Raw genomic sequence first — 22,001 nt, forward strand, 5'->3', positions numbered from 1 at the left:
TGAAATTCGAAAATAAATAGACGTTCGTGAATTATATGTAAGTACTTAAAGTTAAATTATTATATTATTATTTAATCATCATCATCATCAGCCTGAATCTAATCACTGCTGGATGAAGGCCTGTTCAAGCTGCTTCCACTTCTCTCGGTCCTGTGAATTGCGTCGTCACATACTTCCGAAGAACTTTTTTCATTTCATCGATCCAGCGGCTTCTAGGTCTACCTTGCGGACGTTTTGTACTTCTTGGTTACCACTGGATGACTAGATTTGTCCAACGATTGTCTCTTCTTCGAGCTATGTGTCCAGCCCATCTCCATTTAAGGCTTTTAATAAACTCTATTACATCGCATACCCTTGTCTGCTTCCTTATCCACTCATTCCTCTTTTTGTCCTTTCGCGTTATGACCAGCATGCACCTCTTCATATCACGTTTACCATTATATAATACTTGGTGAGAATTTAAATATACACACGTAAATAAAAAATAACAATTTAATTGTACATAATATGTTTGGGATAATATGATAATTCTCAGTCCGAAATAAAAAAACATTGTGTTAAAAGTAAAATGATTTAAAACTACTAAGTAGTAGTTAGAAACTGATTAAAATTCCTCATCTACTTTATTTATAAAATCGTAAAGAACGTCTATTTATTTCATTAGAAAGTGCGGTACCCAATTGTCCTTGCGCCCAGTTGTCCCATTTCCCCCTATGGGATCTGGAAAATTGAAATCGATTATTCTTCTCCATGTCTGCTCCGTATAGACAACACGCAGTTCCTCAAAAAATCCTTAATATTTTCCAGTATTTTCGCTTCTAGCTCATGCTAGCATCCTGATTCTTGTAGATCCGCCATTTAAATGGTATTCATTTGCAAGCAAGGTCCCCGAATCCTGATGGCTTGGAGAAAAACCAGGTTGGGACTCATTTAGGACGACGCCGAGCAAGGTCCAACCCATGTCTTTCAGTAATATCCATAGTTAAAGTTTCGTCCTTAATTATATTTGAAATACCGCCCCAATTAGAATGTGCCACCCCTAATAATACATAATTTTGAAAACTTTTCTGTGAACATAATATAATAAAATAAGACACCCAGCAGGTATCGAGCCTGCATCTCTCGGGTTTCGCACCCATTCACCATAGACCACTATGCTATTAGCGTCATACTAATTTGCGACAAATTTTAACTAATGGCTCTTAATACTATCTGAAGCGCTTTCCAAATTGAGTTACCATTGGCGATCGGCTTTAAAATTTTAAATCAAAGTACGTATTACTTTAATTACTAACCGACGTCACGGATCACCCCAAATTTTTTTGTTATAACTTACTTGAACTTGCTAATAATTTTTAATTGACTATTTTTTTTATTCAACGAATAATTCACAAGATTTAAGAATGTAACATTCTAATTATTGAACATACAGCACTGTCAAAATATAAACATTGAACAGGTCATGTTTGAACATACATAATTTTGAAAACACTTCTGATAAAATATATTACAACATTTATAACCAATAGAAAAAATCTTTTTTGAATTGGATATTATTTGGTTTCGACAGTACAGCCGTGAGTCCCAGACATTCTGTACTGAATTGAACGTCGCTGCAGAAAAACCATTCTGGGAACCGAGAAACCGGGGGAATATTATGTTAAGTATAAAGATGTCCTCGGCAGTGCCATTAATTTTCAACGAGACAAAAAGGACCGAAGCACAATTTCCTATAAATAACTTTAATATTACATACCTCTTAGCACTAGGTCAACAACGAAAAGGTTCATAGTTACTGCCGCAGAAACAAACACGAAGGGCTAAGGAATCGATGTTAGCCAGTAGAAAAAAGATTGTACAGCAAAAATATGAATTTACTTACGTAATATTATGCAAAATATTATTTTTACGTCCTTTGTGGGTATTATTATATTACGTAAATCACTATCAGCGATCACGCACTTTGGGTCAGTAAATAAAATAATGTAATCGCTGATTAGGTCAATTTGGTGCGTAGGTTCTAAATCTAAAAAAACGTTTTATACTTGGTTACGCGGTAACACGATTTCACCCACTGAACTATTTACGTCACATGTCATGTTGCACATAAAAAATATACATTTCTATGCGTCAAAACGTTGACTTACTAATGGACTTGGCATGTGTAGAATATCAAAGCACCTGTGAACATGTCCGCTGATGGACGTACGGGTCTTCTGATACAATTTTCATTCTTTCGTAAACTGATAAAATACAGGTGAATGTGTTTAAAAAATCAATTGATATTATAAACAAATAAAATTCGTTATATATACGTATGTTCTGAATAAGGCTTAAAAAATACGACGCCGTACATATATATACCTATAGGTATCCATTTGATTGCGGCCAACGTGCTTTACGAATATAGTCACCTGTGTCCTATCTCATTACGACCAATGCTCCCTGTAAGGTGTGCGCGCGCACACGTACCAACCAAAATTTGTTCGCACACATGTTTTCATCCCCCGATCCATCCCAAATTTTGTAAAAGAAAGCTTTGCCAGATTTTAGTTTTGCTCGAATGCACGAAACCATCACATGTATAATTCTTTGACACATTACTCGGAAGGCGAAGGTCCAGTGCGACTAACGCGAGCACGCAAGTGAAATTTCACGTCGAGCGGGATCACTATATCCGTCCCGTTCTATCGTGTGCAAAAGTATACGAAAAGAAGATACGTATTTTAGTGTTTATCAATGACCATCTATGTGCCTGGTCCTCCACATGTCTTAGTCTTTGACATGTTTCAACTTGCAAGAAACATTGTCAGTACAATCTCATAGAAGTCCTAGTTTATTTACTTCAAAAATTATCTTTATTAGTGATATTATTATATAAAATCACTGAAATTAATAAATATCCCTTAAAATAAAAGTTTTAATGAAAAATTGTATGTGCGTTTTTGGGTGGGGGTGCGGGGGGGCGAAGTATAAATATACCGCACCGGGTGATGGTCCGTCACTGACGCCACTACTCAGATGCGTTGATGATCCGCACACACAATAGAAAAATTAGAGGGAACGTTGATTACGACTACTAAATAATTATGATAAAATACAAGTGAACGTGGTAGAAAACATGGTCTATACACTGCTGGATGAAGGCATCCCTTCGAGCTCTATCTTTTCGATGCCACGTACATCCACCAACTTTATGAATTATTCGTCTATCCAGCGCTAAAACCCGCAGTCGTTTCTGTGGGCGTTAAGCGCCCCTTCGTTACCACTGTATGACGGCATTTGTCCAGCGGTTTTCCACTCGCCGAGCGATATTCCAGCCCATTACCGTTTTATCTGCTTAGCGACCACTATCATATCGCGTACTCTTGTTTGCTTCCTTATCCATTTGTTTCTTTCACCCAACATGCACCTTTCCACGCCACGTTGGCCACAATTTTTGGATTCCTCTTACATCAGCATGATAATGATAATAAATGGTTCAAATTATTTTCATACAGTTTAAATTCATCACTCAATATTAATTCGTCTCAAATATCATATGACATCTTCATTCGTATCTACCCATTCATTATGTTAAGTAATATCACATTGTAAGTACTCATTATCTGCTCCATTTTCGAAAGTATGCCTGTCCAAGTGTTCTTACTATTCTTATCGGTGAGGTACCCATCGTTTACCTCCCTCTAACAGTCACATCTTTCACATTATATTATTAATAACATGGCTCCCACAATGGGGGGGCAGACAGGGCTCTAGCCTGGGGGCCTAGGCTTAGGGGGGCCCAGATTTGCAGGTCGAGCAGTTAAGTGAGATAAACATACAACACAAATTTACTCATACAGTAAAAAAAAAAAAATCTATTATATTTGCGAAATATTAACATTTTAAAATAAGTAGGTATGTTGCTATATGACGCAACCTGATGTGTTGTGATGAATGATATTCACGTGTAAAATTGTATATTATTTTTAATATTTCCTGACTGATTAAAATGGCTATTTATCCAATATGGCGAAGGGTCACACTTTTTTAAAAATACAAAAAATCGCTAAAAAATACTCTTCATTTAACCTCGTTAACATTTTTGAAACACTATTGTAGAGCATCACACTGCCCTTAACCTTAAAGATAGGTAGGGGGTCCGCTAACATCCTGGCCTAGGGGCCCGCTTCAGGATGTGCGGGCCATGATTAATGGAGTATGATAGATGTAAGAAATCTGCCTAATTACCGATTAAATTTATTTAACAGCATACTTCAGTGAAACGGCAAATAATTTTCAGCAATAGGTGTGACGTAATTTCGCTTGCGTTGCCAGTCGGAGAGCGATAGTCGACCTGTGAGCACGTCAATTTGTTTTGTGATGGCGTCGGAGGAATTAATTCTTAAACCGTGTGAAGATGACTAAAAAACGTTAGTATTTACTCGAAAAACAAAACATGTCAATGAATATATTATTATTATTACTTAAATAACAATAAACATAACATTAAATGGACGCATGTTGAATTTTTATGACAAATTATGTTTTGTTCGTCACGCGTCGTTTGCACAATCTGCGGGTCGCGTAGTCACGATCGTTTTAGACCATGCCTCAGCTGAAGTATAGCCTTAACATCATAAAGTCCTAAGTCTACATCAATAATAATTGTTGTAATTACATTTTTATAAACATGTTAGAGACGTCAATAAAATTAGTTTAAAATAATAATTTTATGTTGGATAATTAATTCACTGTGTACCTACACAATTTTACGTTATATTGATCCAAAGTATTCTTACTTTCACTGGGATTTAGCGATTCACTAATGCGTCAATGAAAATCTGGGGAAAATAAATAATCTTTAGTACTGAGCCACTTCGCAGTACTTCATTGTTCAGTATGATTTATTTTACGGCCATAGATAAACGGATAATAGCCACTCTACACCCAACCGCCCCCGTGCCATTAAAAACCACTCCCCTGCAAGTGCGAAAAATAGGTACGGTTAGTGCGGAGGCCAGGAGCCGTGGGTCAACGAATTCCACAGTGAGCGTCGCGGCCTTGCCTCGCATTTGGACGCCGGTCACGCGCGGCTTGCACAGTACGCAGACAAAGCGACGCCCCCAATGATTGACGTCCATACATACGAGGGGAGTTCCATAAGTTCGCGGAATGGTGGTGAAAGTAGCAAATTTAATTAATATTGGGGTTTAAATTATTTGTTAGGTAATCCTTTTTATGTATACTTTACAAGTTGATTTTCTATTAAATCGCTTCCAATATTCAAAAGAACAAATGGAAGTCTATTATGATACTTAATTTAAAAAATGTCAAATATTGAGCTCCGTGCGGTAATTAAATTCCTCATAAAACAGAGAAAATATGTGGAAACCATACAAAATTAAATGAAATTGGTTTATGGCACTATCTGTTGTGGTAAAACCATGATTTACAAATGGTCTCGTTTATTTAAGCAAAGAAGAGTGTCATTAGAAGAAGATGACCGTTGTGGAAGGCCAAGTGACGTCACTATGACGACACTAAACATGTAACTGTACTAAATATCGTCGTCATCTGGCACCTAGTGATTATTAACTGTTTCCAAATTTGAAGAAAGACTTACGTGGAAAACATTTTGATCATGACGCCATGAGCCCTACAGGCAGCCGTAAACGACCATTTTGAAGGCAAATCGGAAATATGAAGGTTTAGAAAAATTAATCGATAGATCTAAGAAGTGCATTCATGTCCGATGAGAATATATTGAAAAATAAAAATATAAAACATAATATATAGGTATATTCTTTTCTTTCTATCCCATTCCGAGAACTTATGGAACTCCCCTCGTATTATGCAGATACTTGAGAATTATTTTCATACATACAGCGACGAGGAACATACAACGTTATTCGTGGATATAATATTATATTTCCACAACCAATGCCAATAGATAACTGTAAAATAATGTGACGTAGGTGCACCACCGTCATCATCAGCCAGCAGGCGACAGTATCAAAGGGTGGAGGTAGACTGTTCCGATCCGACATAAATAGTGCACACTACCTGCTGTCAGTCATATGGTAAAGAAAATAGCAGTGATAAAGGGTGCATGTTGAAGGTACGTAGGCTGTGGTAGGTAATTGAAAGATAGTATTATAATACCCATACCTATTCACAGAACTTGAATTTGAATAATTTTGTTTTACTGAACAAAAATATATAAAACATAGATATTAAAAGGTAATGCCTAACCGATATTCTATTTCAGTGGTGGCGAACCTATGGCACGCGAGCCACCAGTGGCACGCGTTTGTAGAGAGAAAAAATACCTCTAATAATAATAAATGACAGATCGCATTGTATAAAAAATAGCAGGTAATAACTCTCTTCAAGAATAAGCATTACGTTTAATGTAAATATAAAATCGCATAGGTCGATCTTATTTTTTGTGCGTCTCACATAATATTATCGCACTGACCTCACCAGAGGCAGAGGAAGTCACGCCGCGAACCTTTGATTTTGATCGAGTCAATTTACAATGGTTGAGACCACTGTAGCGAGAGAATGTCTCATCTGATCGGATACATTCTGGCGTCAATTTATGCGTAAAGAGCCAAATGCAGTACCCAATACTCAAAAACTTAATTATAATTTTTAAACTTTTTTAATAGAATTCTTATAAATATTTTTATATTTTTTTCACTGTGAAAAACTGCTCGGCATGCCAAACAGTCAAACAATAATATTTTAGGAATTTTGGTGTACGTAAAAAGGTTCGCCAACCCAGGTGTATACAATGATGACAATATTTATTCAAGTCAAAGATTGCAATGTTAATGTATTGACAAGGATGTCTGTAATATTTGGCAAAGAAAGTTTATCGGAGTTCAAAAGAAAGCCAATGAAATAAATTATTTCTCCGGTATTCCCCGTTAACAAAAGACAGTCATAAAGATGCTATCCGCATATAAATAATAAATGTGTAGCATGCACTGAATAAATCACAAAATGTTTGTGAAAGTTCAATCGACGAAATCGCTCCTCGCAAAAGGTAACGCCATCTTAAATTTCGTATAGGGTTACCAAAGATGAAGAAAACCTTGCTTTTCTATAACGATTTGACATTTAATACATCTGGCAATGCCGCCCCTTCCCCCTTATGGGGGCCATGATGAAGATATTGAACATGTCAATAGAAAGATTATTCAAAAGATACTGAATCATTGGTACTGAAATATTTCAATGAAAAAAATTCTATACTTGTATACAAAAAAAATGGATGAATGTCCTCGAGGTCTTTTATTGGCTCATTGTCATATGATTAGACCCCATCTTGACAGAAAGACATTTTCTTAATATATTTTTGGGTTGTAGGTACCTAACGAAATATTATATTTCCAATAGAACGAACTATCATCGGTTGATTTACAGTCACACATAATCGCAAATAACGACACGGAAGTAGCTAAAAAGTCATATTTTATCGGCAAACCACACTAATAACCAGTGGCGAACGGTGGAGGTAGGCTGTTAATATCCGACATTGCACGCTAAGCTTTATCAGTCTTACATGTTTGTTTTTATTGAACTAAGATGGTGTTGGTTAGTTTTTAAAAATCAATTAAACCCTGCCTAAGCCAAACCATAATATTTTTGGTATGCTATGGATGATCCAACAAAATAATGCACATTTTTTTATTGATACTTTTCATTGAATTAACAATACATAGTACAAATGGTGTTGGTTAGTTTTTTTTTTTAAATTCATTAAGCCCTGCCTGAACCAAATCATAATAGATAGAAAATAGTAAAATCTATTCTATAATATATCCAAAAGTATGTATGATTTAATGGCATAATTTAAGATATTTTATAGATAAATGAACATTTTTGACTATTATCTATTATGGCTTGGTTTCGCAGGGTTTAATAGAATTTTAAATACTAACCAACATCATCTGTAAATTGTAGTCTCAGTTCAATGAGAACAAATACGTATGACTGACAAAGTTTATTGTGCACTATTTATGTCTGATCTTAATAACCTACCTCCACCCTTCGCCATTGCTGCTAACACAAGAATGATTTATTATTTTCCATAGTCACCTATTCAAAAAACTTTCTGAATTAATCAAAAATAAATAGTTATATTAGGTAAGTACAGGTGTACAATTGTTACAATAATGTGAATCACAGTACAGAGCGATGTGCTTCGGTCGAAAACTTACAATCGAATAATTCTCTTTTTATCAATCATGACGTAATGATTATTATTTTATCAACTTATAATTATGTAATAACTAGCTGAAGAACCCGGCTTCGCACAGGGTCACTTCGTGGTTATATTTATCTTAGATATTTATAAAATAATAAGAGGTAATTATTTTTTTAATATTAAAATATCTGTGTTATACAATATGGCAATATGAAAATAATTCTAATAGGAGTAAAGGTCAAACAAAAGACCACTAAATTAAAATCGAATCCAAAATATGCAAACGTTATTAATGTTATTAATATGTAGTAAAAAAAAATCAAAATTACATGGAACAAACAAAAAATGAACGTAGTATTTTATATAATACTAATTTAGAAACCTTTGCAGGTGTACGCACAACAACTGACAAAAGTTTCATCGCAATCGGATGAATGTTATAGGAACGCATACGAATAGAAGAAGAAGATGATTTTCTAATTCAGAAATCTTCGTGGGTATGCGCACGACAACTCACCAAAGTTTCATTGCGAATAGAAGAAGATAAAATAGAAGAAGAAGGAGATGGTTATTCTAATTCAGAAACCTTTGCGGGTTTTGGCACAATTATTGACGAAAGTTTTATTGCAATCGGATGAATGGAATAGAAACGCATACGAATAGAAGAATATAAAATAAAAGAAGAATATGGTTGTACTAATTCAGAAACCTTTGCGGGTGTTACCACAACAACTGACAAAGGTTTCATCGCAATCGGATGAATAGTGTAGGAACCATACGAATAAAAGAAGATATAATGAAGAAGAAGAAGATGGTTGTACTAATTCAGAAACCTTGGAAGGTGTTGGCACAACCACTAACGAAAGTTTCATCGCAATCGGATGAATGGTATAGGGACCATACAAATAAAAGAAGATAGAATGATGAAGAAGAAGCAGAAGAAGACGATGGTTGTACTTATTCAGAAACCTTTGCGGATTTTGGCACAATTATTGACGAAAGTTTTATTGCAATCGGATGAATGGAATAGAAACGCATACGAATAGAAGAATATAAAATAAAAGAAGAAGATGGTTGTACTAATTCAGAAACCTTTTCTGGTGTTACCACAACAACTGACGAAGGTTTCATCGCAATCGGATGAATAGTGTAGGAACCATACGAATAAAAGAAGATATAATGAAGTAGAAGTAGAAGAAGATGGTTTTTCTAATTTAGAAACCTTTGCGGGTGTGTGTACAATAACTGACGAAAGTTTCGTTGCAATCGGATGAATGGTACAGGAACCATACGAATAAAAGAAAATAGAATGATGAAGAAGAAGAAGGTGATGATTTTTCTAATTCAGAAATCTTTGCGGGTGTGCATACAACCACTTACCAAAATTTCATCGCAATCGGATGAATGGTATAGGAACGCATACGGGACAGACAGACAAACAGGCATACAGTCAGACAGACATTCATTTTTATATATAAGATATAGCCTATACTCTTCACAGAAGTGCCAGCAATAAGTTAACAAAGTTTAATTGCAATCGGATGAACGGTATGGCAGTGCATACAATACGAACAAACAAACAAACAAACAAACAAACAAACAAACACACAGACAAACAAATCTTAATTTTTATATATTAGATTAGGCTATTAACTAACTAAGTGAGAACAGATATACAAAGATTATTGTCGCGGTCATTGATCTACAAAGTTAGCTATAACTTGATACCTACATGGAAATGTCTATTAATTCAATTTGTAATATGTAATATCGCCATAGGTATAATCCTTATTAATAATTAGGTTTATTAGTCTAACTTTTGGATTGATAGAAAATGTCTTTATTTAAAATCATATTAATTTAATTAATGATAACTACAAGAACGTCGAAGCTAAATTTGGTGTAATCCTGACATTATATTATATGAACCAAGTTAGTAATATTATTATTTTGATTAAAAATTATACAGTCCATGATATATCGGATTTGTCATTACACTATATAATATGGGCGACGTTAAAATGTGCTCGCCAAACGCTACTTCGATACAGCCTCGACAAATCCGCACCCCCGAGCTTTGAGCCCAGAGAGCTAGAGTTTGGCAGTACGCAACCCAAGCGAAAAACTTGACGTGTTTAAATCACCTTTGGTCCAAGATTATTTATAAGATATTTCTAATGTGTACTTACATTTTTGAGATTAACTGTGTCATAAAAATAAACTAAACATTCAAAAATCCTTCATCAATTTTAATATTCATTTGTCATTCATATTTCCCGCCTAAGTCAAACGGTTGTTGCATCAATCAGTACATAGATAAGTGGACAGATACATTTGTAAAAAACAACAGGTGAAGTCTGCTTGGTGCGTCGAAGCAAATAATATTAATTTAATGCGAATGCGGAAAACCCGAGACCGTGTCAAGGATGCCTGTCGAAATGCACGTTCAAGGATGCGAATCAAATGCATATTACTTTCAGGTATCGTCTCAGGTGCATCGACTCGTGAAAGCCGGCGAAGCTGTGCGGGGAATATTGATAGCAATTCAACGTAATGGTGGGTTACTTATTTCGATCAAGTATTGTTTACTGCAATGGAAACATCTAGAAAGATCTGAAGATTAAAGGCCTACATGCCCAACGAAGGTCAAAATGGAGATTTTATGGTATTTTCAAAGCATTAGCCTTAACATTCCTTAAACGTTATAGATAATCTATGTATATAATTTTGAAGCCTTATTATCCTTTATATTTATTTTAAACATTTGATGACTGAACCGAAAAAATAGTTTTTTTTAATGGCACATGTTGAAACACGCGCTTTACCGCGATATTACTCCCTACTTCAGTTATAGTTTGTCAATTTATGGCTACGGCCGTATGTTGTAGCCTAATGGGAAATGCCAATAGAAATGGCGTATTTCAAAAAAATACTACCGTATTCTTAGGTCAATAATTATTATAAAACAATCATTATTCGTAGGATGTTTTATCACATTTGAATGGTCAAAGACATAGCTTATAATGAGTATCTTTAGAGTCATCTTCAAATGTGTTGATCGTGCCCATTTTTTTGAATAATAAAATGTCTAATTCTTGTCAAATTTGGGATCATAGAGATTATAAATATATTTTTTTATCGTAAATATTTCACTATAATAATGTTAACATAAATTTTACTAATGGTTTTATAAAAGCGTTTAAAAATTAATAAATCTAAAAAATCTTAACACCATTGCACATGGATGTACTGAAATATGACTATATTCTAAAACATTAGATCGAGAGGTTTAAAAGAATACTATTTTATGTAATAAAAATACCTTATGCAGTTATCAAATGTTTAAAATATTAGGATAAGAAGGCTTCAAAATTATATAAATAGATTATCTACAACGTTTAAGGAATGTTGTGGGCCGTTAATGAGTACCTATATTTTTAATAAACTATTTATTGTTATTCAACGAAGAAGACACAAGATTTCAGAACGTAACATTCTATATACTGAATATACATAATTTGAAAACATCTCATGCATATACACACTAGAAAAATCGTTTTTGTAGAAAAAAAATACGACACCTGACGGGACTTGAATCTGTATCTGCTGGATTCGAGCCAGTATGTTTTACCAATTAAACTACGGGCGCCTTAGATAATTACGACGATTGTAACTACTAGTTGTTACATGAAATGCTTATCGAATCGCGTTATAAGGTTGGCTATCGGTTTTAGTATATTAAATTAAAGTAGGTATCAATTAATTGCTTAAGAGCATACATAAGTGAAACGGCAAATAATTTTCAACAATAGGCGGGGCGAAATTTCTCATTAGTCGCCAATCGCCGAGCGGCATTCGAGGTGGGAGCACGTCGATTTTTTTTGTGATGGCGTCGTACGACTATATTCTTATATCGTGTAAAGATTACTAAAAAACGTTATGTCTGTACTCGAAAAAGAAAACATGTCAATGAATATATTATTATTATTACTAATATAGCAATAAAAATAACACTAAATGGACGCATATTCAATTTTTATGACACATTTGTCATTAGCACAATCCGCGCGTCGCATAGTTACGATCTTTAGACCATGCCTCAGCTGAGGTATTAGCCTTAATTACTAACCGACGTCGCGGATTACTCCATTATTTAATTTTTATAACGTACTTAGACTTGCTAAGTCTACTAGAGGTAGGCTGTCGAAATCTGACATAAATAGTGCACACTGAAATTTGTCAGCCAAACTTATTTGTTTTCATTTACTTAACTAAGAACATAAATTGGAAATGGCGCCGATTAGTTTATAAATTTTCAATTAAACCCTACCTAACCAAACCATAATAGTGGAGATAGGCTTGTGGAGATTCGATGAGAATATTGTAGGTACACTTTACCAGTCACACTTATTTGTTTTTCTTGAAATACAAGAACAAATAATTGCAGATAGTGGTGGTTAGCTTTTTCTTCTTTCTTCTTCTTTCGACCATGTTCGATCCTAATAGGATCATATGGGCCTCCACAGAGTGGAGTTTTGTATTAACAGATTTTTTTACGAGAAATGGATGTCAGCCACTTGGGGCCTTATGTTAGAACTTGCGAGTTGTAGTCGCCCGGTCGACATGACGTCATATGACATCATTGTGATGTACTACCGGAGTGATAATAGCATTCGAGAAAATAACGCTAGTCAAATACTGGCGTTATTCATTGTTCCCATACACAAATAGGTGTTTCAGCATAATAATATCTATGGTGAGCAGTGTGTGTTGGGCGGCTTACCTCGAGCGGCTTATTGGCTTACGTCACAATTACGTCATACACTCATACATGACAATTAAAGCAAACCATGAAAGACAAAAATATTCTTCCATCTATAAAATATCTAAAATGATGTATGACGTAATGGTATAATTTTAGATATTTTGTAGAGAGGTGAATATTTGTTGTGTATTATCTATTTATGGCTTGGTTTACGCAGGGCTTAATTGAATTTAAAAATTTAATTAACACCATCTGCAATTTTTATTTAAATGAAAACAAATAAGTATGATTGATAATATTTAGTTTGCACTATTTGTGTCGGATCTCAACAGCCTACCTCCACCCTTCGCCACTGATACCTGAGCACTGGTAGCACACATTGGTTGAACACTTTACGCTTAAACACAGTGGTGGATCACAAGGGGGGGAGCGATTTAAATCTAACATATTATTTTTTAATAATCAATTTTATTCACTTACCCCTCGACTATTATTGAAGTTGAAAGAAGTCTGCAGATATCCACTTCTCCGTAAAATTTTCTACTCGATCATTCCGTTAACATCTGTAAAAAAAATTAAAAATTAGTTCCTATTATTTTAATTAATTAACTCCAGGCATTTAAAACATATTTTTATTCAAAGACAGTAATAAAATGGTTTGTGAACATACATAACCACCTTACAAACACCTTAGAATGATATGTATGGTATGAAAACACCTTAGATTAGTGAATCCAATCCCGAGCCAAAATTTTGATCCCGGGATTTCGGGATTACAATTTGATTTGTCGATCCCGGGATTGGCATTTTTTTCGATAGTTAATATTCAATTTTTATAATATAAAGATAACGTTGCATAAAGTCAGTCATGTCTAGTAGGTATAATTTATACTATTTAAGACATTGATTGTTAATATTATGTTCGTTCAATCTTGGGCATACATAGGTTTAATGAAGTAAATACTATTGTAATAGTAAAACAATTTTATTTATTCATTAATGCATAGATTGGCGCGACACAAATGGTTATACGGGTTCAAACCCGTCGAGTTTCGTATTTTTTTTCAAATATGATTTTTATAATGGGTATATAATATTATCTGAGGTGTTTTCAAGTTATGTATGTTCATTCAATATATGGAATTTTACATTCTCACAATCTTGTGAATTATTCATTGAATGAAAGAAATGGTTTATTAAAAATGGTTTTTACCTTATCAATACGAATCTAAAAATTGAAATGTTATCACAAAACGTAACACAGATTTCACGAAAACAACTGCCAACTTTCTGTCAAACGTATCGGATAAAATTGTATTATAATCGGACAGCTTTAAGGTTTAACGTATAAAAATATAATTTAAACTCTAGCTGTCATTATTACACTAAAAGTTATTAATAACACAACTCAGTAATACAGCTAGGTTTACACTAAACAGTTAACAGATTAATTCTATCTGATCTGAGACAAAAAAAATACTTATGACTGTCACTAATTTGTCACTCAATATGACAAACCATTAATAATATTACACCTTTGGAAAACAGAACACTTTTATTTAGTCAAACATTAAAACATTTCTAAATACGAATATATGAACGTGAAATATTCAATAACAAAATAATGTAATGGGTAGATCATATTAATATCACGTATTTTTGTACTGAATCACAAAATGACAATCGATGGATTATCGAAATGATTGCTAGCAAAGACTACATTATAAAGTACTAATGATTTTACACTGCAAGTATTTTATATACAGGGGCGTTTAAGTGTATATTAAACCCAAATAATTGTCTAAAACGGAAAGTCCCGACATTACTGTGTCTGAAATACAGTCAGAGATTACTGCCTGTAGTACGTAGAAGAGGGATAGTAAACCTATGGCACGCGAGATGATTTTGCACGGCACGCGAATGTTTCATTTTGAAGAGAAAAGAAATTACTATGTTACCTATATATATTTAAAAAATGTTTTTTTTATAAAAAAGTTTTACAAATACTTAAATACCTATACTATGAGTACTATTTCAGTAATATTAAAAAATAATGACATAGCCATGCGTATTTCTTTCGGTTTTTCATATGTATGTTTTACCAGTTGATGCGCAAACAGAAACGACGAAATTCATGCATAAATGACAAATCGCATTGCATAAAAAATAGCAGGGAAATCATTATCAAGAATAATCATTTCGTTTATTGTAAATATACAATTGCATAGGTCTGTCCTTAGGATCGGGCAATTAAAAATATAAATATTAAACCAAGAAACCTAAGGAAATTAATTATCGGCAGTCATTCAAAAACTGCTCGTTATTTTGCCTCAAACATAATCTCTAAAAATGGAAAACCGTTCAATGATGGAGAATATAATATTATGAAAGAAGAGTGGTTTAAAATGCTTCCACGATCTCTTTGAGAATTTTATTTTAAACAAGGAACAAATATTCAAAGAATAAAAGTTATGCCTTTGGCTAGAAATACGATGAAAGGAAGAATATCAAGAACTGAATAATTATAGAGTATACGTATAAGAATAAGAATAGTAGAGTTTGAGTAAGAACAAGAATTGTAATTTTTAAGCTACTCGTATTTTAATGGAATTCTTAAGTATTTTTTTAGAAAACTTTTTTTTCACCTTGAAAAACTGCTTGGCACGTCAGACGGTTGAAAAATATTATTTGGGAAATTTTGGCACGCGCACGTAAAAAGGTTCGCCAACCCTGACGCAGATTGTTAGCGCCGTAAGTGAATTTTTTGACGAATCCACAGAACCTATTCCTTAATTTACGCCCCCAAGCAACGCACAATCTTACAACCACACAGAATGTTACCTACCCTCATTTCTCTTAGATTTTAGATCAATGTGAAATAATTCTTAAAATAGGGTATGCTTAGCTCATTCGGGGTACTTCCTTGAATCTAAGTTATATTTTTTTGTATGTACACTTTTCAACTGAAATCAGTTGCTTAAATCAGCGTTTCCGAACCGAAGGTCCGCAAATAGTATTGTCCATTTTAAAATGCATATTGCATATGCCAAAAATTTTTCGCAAATCGTTATTCAAAAATTAAAGTACTTGCTTATAAAATATTATTATTTCGCTATTGCCTCTCTGGTGTTCAGACATAAAATACAAAAATATTGTCTCGTTTTTTGATAAAATCACTTAAATTATTGTCTGGATTTACGACGACCTACATATTCGTATGAGAAGCCTTTTTTGGCTACGTCAGTAATAAAACTAAATATAGAAAACGAATGCTGGTCATTGCAGAGCTTCGTCTCTCCGAAACAACACTGAAGCCACGGCTATCAACTATTCTAGCTACGATGCAACAGCAGATTTCGCACTATTATTGACAATCAATTTACAGATCGGTTCCTGATTAACAATAACGTATATACTGTTACACGTATGTTATGTCCATGGCCTCCACATCCTAAAGCAGCCCCCCCCCCCCCGGCTAGGATCTTCGGGGGGCTCCCCTACCTATCGCTAAGTTTAATAGCATGTGAGATGTATTATAGCATAAGCGTTTTCGAAATTGTGTTAGAGGTAAAAGTAAGGGCCATCAGTTTATTTTAAGCGATTTTTGTAGTTTTAAGGCATAAAGCCCACCAAAAAAGCGCTCGGTGCGCTCACTACTGAGTAGGCCCCCTCCCACCCGCGCATTACGCTTCACCTATGTAATAAGGGGCCCAAGAAGCACAAAATAATTATTATTATCAGCGTCTTTCATAACAAAGCAATAAAAATATTATATTATTTCTCGGGGCATGTAATTAATATTCACGATTACATCATTCTACCAGCGAAATATTGGACACGCAGCAAACTAAACAATGGGTTCACTGTTATTAAATAATGGCTTCTCGCCCGTCTATCGACGACGCTTCGAGGAGCGCGATTTTGCTTGCCGTGTTCAATGAATGGACTACGTTGTATTTTCGTTAATTCGTATCGCTGAGAAGCCAAAAAACGATGAATCATGGGCACGCGGGCACTATGCGTCGTCAAATCTAGTGTGCGCTGGCGTATTTGATTACGTTGTATTTTAGATGATTCACATAGAATATGCGCGAGCGCCCCGCAAGTCCTCTTTAGTGGACTTTATGCCTAATACATCTACTTGAATTATGGAGTTGTCGAGTCAACACAAAACAATCAAAAATTGCAACTTACAATCTAAATGTTAATGACACCGTCGTGAAATCGCGCCGCGGGCGATTTTTTTACTATTAGAGCATTGTGATGTGTGTTTATCTCACATATCCGATCGACCCGGCACGCCGCCCTCCCCCCCCTGATCCCGGGCCCCTAGGCTAGAGCCCTGTCAGACCCCCCTTGTGGGGGGCATGGTTATGTATATTAACTATAATGCATGATTCAAGATCTAATGAACAAAACAATATATAAATAATAATTTTTATTTTGCGGTCCGTGAAATATTTTCCTATTTCAACCGGTCCGCATGTTTAAAATGGTTGGGAAACAGTTTGGCTTAAGATTAAGTGTTATCTTTAGGTGATGTTCAAAAACAATTTTTCATCGTGAGAAGGTCACAAACTGGTGCAATAATGATAACTATCGTTGTGATAGTGTATTAGCGCATTATATTAAAAAAATCTGTATTTATTATTTTTTTTAAAACAACTTTTAGTTCCCCTGGTTATGGGAGGCAGCGCAGCACACCGTCTGAATACCACTGTGCTATGCAATGTTGCCCAATAATAGAGGAAATCCGACCCTGACTTGCGCAATTAAACTTATTTACAAGCAATAATATGACGTTTGTTAGGAATCAGCTGTGTAAATCTATCTACCTACATACAAAACTTCAGCATTAAATTTGACATTTATTTTAAATAATTAAATAGTTTAAAAATATGTCCCGGTATTTGCATTCTTTTTATACGATTTTATAAAAAAATAATGATTATTTTTACAATTATTCTTACTATTTCCGACATGACAATATTTATTTCCATTCGATACATTGTCGTGTTTGTTATTTTGTTACATTGCAACCGCCATCATCATCAGTCTGGATCAATCTACTACTGGATGAATGCCTCTCCAAACTGATCCAGGATACAGGTCTACCTTTCGGACGTTTTCTACCACTTGAGTACGGCATGTTTGTTCCCTTATTGTTTCGCTTTTGTCCTTACGCATTATTCCCAGCATGCACATTTCCACAGCACACTCTAACCTCTCTTTTATTAATGTTTGTTTCGCAAGCATATTATGATTACTGGGAGTCAGTGGCGAAGGGTGGAGAAAGGCTCTTAAGATCCGCCATAAATAGTGCACACTAAACTTTGTCAGTCACACAATAAATAGAATAATATTTTTTTGTCTATTATTGTTTGGTTTTGGCAGGGCATAATGAATTTTAAAAAAATAGCCATCATCATGTATAATATACTTACTTATATGTATTTATAATTCAACGAAAACAAATAAATATGGTTGAAAAATTATTCACAATTTTGTCAGATCGGCCAAAATAAAACTATTATGTTTTGGTTTAGGCAGGGTTTAATTGATTTTTTTAAATCTAACCAACACCATCTGTAAATTAATTGTAGTCTTAGCTCAATAAAAACAATAAGTATGACTAACAAAGATTAATGTGCACTGTTTATGTCGGATCTTAACAGCCTACCTCCACCCTTCGCCACTGCTGGGAGTACACACTGCAATTTAGGCACCCTGGTGGGACCTTTTATACATTAAATATTTTAACAATAATAATATTATTATAGTCACACGATTTAAAAAATTTAAATGTAGCTACATACTAATAATATATTACTTAGGTACCTGTATAAAATGGTTTAAAAATACTTATATGGCCTATTCTCATAATTTATACTTATATTAAATTTAATGATAAGCATACCTATTATTAGTTGTTACTTATTGTTATTAATTATAAATACTCATCGATAAAAAATGTTTTTTATACATTTACTACTAAATTTAAACTATACGATTAATAAAATGGGTTATCAGTTATCACTATATATTATTTACCGCATATTATGGTTAGGTAACTATTTAAATTTATTGTATAGAATAAAAAGGTTTTATAAAAAAATATTATACATTGATTAATTTAATTATTTATTTATCTTACACTGCCATCTAGCCAAGCGCATGCGTAACTTTTTTCAAATCGTATCCAATATTATATTTTTTGATTCATCTTGCTTTCTATCAAGGCAGGTATTGCATAGTCTCCCCAGTTGAACAAAATCGGTGCAATTAAAGGTATTATATTAATTATTGACATTATTACAACGGTGACAATCAATCAGGATATTTTTGGAAATTAAAATGTAGAAAATTTTACACAATACCTCTTACAGATCCTACTCATTCTAATATAATAAATGTATCTTTCAATTTAAAAAGAGAGTATACGAAAGCGTAATATATAAAAACTACTACCAAACTCCAGATAAACATAATAATAAGTATTATGGTTGTTTAGAAGGTTTTAATTTTTTAATAAATATGTTACCTATGCTACTTTTTTTTGTATTCCGCCAAGCGCTCAAAATAGATGATTTTACGAACCGGAGCGCTCGATAATTTTCCGAAAATATTAACATAGTTAAGTATCTAATTTTATATATACTTTATAAAAATAAGTGTGCTAGATTTTTGTAATACTTATGGGCATGTCTACTTCAGACGGTCAAATTATTTTTTCCACGAGACAGAGCGATAATTTTGCCGATTTCATAAACCGGAACGGTGCTCCCGGGCGCTCCGGTCCATTTCGAGCCCTGATTCCGCCGCAGATGAAAAATGTACAAATCCAAAGCCAAACGATGTGTAGTCGTGTTTGCGTAAAAACATTTACTTTTTCGGAAGTGCGACGCGTGGTCTCATGTTGTTTTTATTAAAGCGCGCAAATATGTACGACATAGATCGTCCAAATTGTATATAATTTGATAGCAGTATTTGCAGGTGTAGATACGTCGAGTTTTAAATAAACGTGTGTGTACGTCCATAATAACATATGTACAGGCAAAAGCAGGGAACAAAGAAAAACCTAACGAGCGTAGAAGAATATGGGATAAACTTAAACACGTGTCAAGAATACATCATTTTAAGCTTGTCCTTCGTTCTGACAACTGTTCTAGGTTTATGCACTGACGCTCATTCAATATTGGTGTATTTGAAGGTTGCAACACACACTATTGCACGTATATAATGTGTGTTTCACTTTCGTAGGACATTCACACATTCAAACGCCTGTTTCAAAATGTATAGCCTATCGGAAATATATTTATTAATCTGTTCTGTGGACAAAAGTTTACGAATAATAACAATTATTGTATACATTGTTTCCGGGCAGATGTATACTGGCTAGAATCATTGATAATCAATGTCTGGAATAGACTGCGATCTACCCACCGCATTGACTGGTGCAAAATTCGAATCAATTGTAATTAAAGATATACGTCAATATTTTAGTATAAGTAATAGGATAGTGGTCGCTGAACAGATTAAATGGCAATGGGCTGGACATGCCGCTGGGCGAGTGGACAACCGCTGGATAAATGCCGCCATACAGTTCTAGGTACCCAAGGGCACTAAACGCCCGCAGCGACGCCCTAAAACCCGCTGGATTGACGAACTCACAAATTTCGGTGGATGTAGGTACTTGGCTGTGAAGAACTAGGGACCGATAATAATGGAGGGAGCTAGAGGAGGCTTTCATCTAACAGTGGATTGACCCCGGCTGATGATGATGAATAGATATAATATTTTTGGATCATAGTCTCAACTACTGTTACTTGTGATTTTTTATAATTATATTATATCATAGTACAATATTGTAAAAAATGCTGACATAAAAACGAATGAACCATATTTCCGAATATTGAACGGCTCAGATGGCGATAACAATGTAATAAAACACCGCAACAAGTCAATAGCGATTATTTCGTGTAATCTTATTCAACATTTTCAAATGTTTAGCATTTCTTTTTGCATTTAGGATTTGTTCGTCTACCGGGATCATTCACAGTGTCCCACCGAACCAATCATCCCTCTACAAGATCCTAGATCCAAATATATTTGATATTGTTATATATTTCAAGTACGAATTTGCATGGCACACGTGGATTTGTCCGAGCACGTATAAGAGCCGGCGCTACAAGAAAGAATGACGTCATTGACCGCCACGGCGCACGTGGGATGAAAAGAAAACGCGTGGGAGAGGGTTCAAAATACTACAAAGGTGAGTTTAAAATCAGGAACGAACTCAGACATTAATTAAACCGGCCATTTATATTTTATTTTATTCCAGTCTAGGGTGATTAATCGGATACTATATTTACCCTGCGCGTAAATAAGTGCTTTTAACAACGCCATGATCGACAATTTGTCGCTTCTTTGATCTACAGACCAAATCTGTACAGTTTTATGTTATTTCGTTTGCAAAACGTAGATAATTTAAAAAAAATCGAAAGTTGCAAAAGTATTATTCCTTTTATCGTGCAATCCTATAAGGGAGGTCGGCCACCATCAAAGCGATGTTTGCTTTTCGGTTCGGTGGATGTGAAGTCGTACCAATCACGGAGGTTCTTAAAATTGAGGTAAATGTGATGTTTCTCTGATCCTAAGTAGTCGACTATAGACAAATATATACATAATATTATGTATTATAAAAGGTGAGTTAGGGTTCGTGCGTCTATGGGGGAAGAGCATCTAGGTTAAATAACTTTTTACTGCAATGAATGTAAATACTGCCGTCGATAGGAATCTATTACAAATACATAAATGTATGCCAACAGCCAAAGATGGCATCATAATAATGTTTGATGTGTCCAGTATGACAACTAAGAGTTTGACGTTCGTTTGAAGTCAAAAATCAAGTTGGACCTGTTTTTTTTCAATCGATCTCAACAATCTTTCGTGCTAAGAAGGTGATATATGGTGACTACCTTTGTTTTAAATTGTGATTTGTGTTCCGACTATAAGATTTATGATTAATGCATGTGA

At 34.4% G+C, this 22,001-nt stretch overlaps 1 protein-coding gene across 3 annotated transcripts in view; it reads right to left on the reverse strand.

Moving 5' to 3' along the window:
- Nucleotides 1-22,001, reverse strand: part of DAAM (disheveled-associated activator of morphogenesis-like protein) — a 551,406-nt gene that overhangs the window by 401,438 nt on the left and 127,967 nt on the right. The window contains exons 1-2 of one of the 3 annotated variants that reach the window (XM_085949178.1): nt 14,179-14,683; nt 13,446-13,528 (exon numbers count right to left, since the gene is read on the reverse strand). The exons of 1 other annotated variant lie outside the window; for it this stretch is intronic. The gene's annotated coding sequence lies outside the window, so the exon portion shown is untranslated. Of the gene's footprint in view, nt 1-13,445; nt 13,529-14,178; nt 14,684-22,001 lie in introns of those variants that run through there. One more of the 3 variants, XM_085949180.1, reaches the window with a different exon arrangement.

Source organism: Rhyacophila brunnea, unplaced genomic scaffold, assembly GCF_057557595.1.
Source record: "Rhyacophila brunnea isolate RB1 unplaced genomic scaffold, BYU_Rbru_1.0 scaffold_21, whole genome shotgun sequence".
Classification (NCBI taxonomy): Eukaryota; Metazoa; Arthropoda; class Insecta; order Trichoptera; family Rhyacophilidae; genus Rhyacophila; species Rhyacophila brunnea.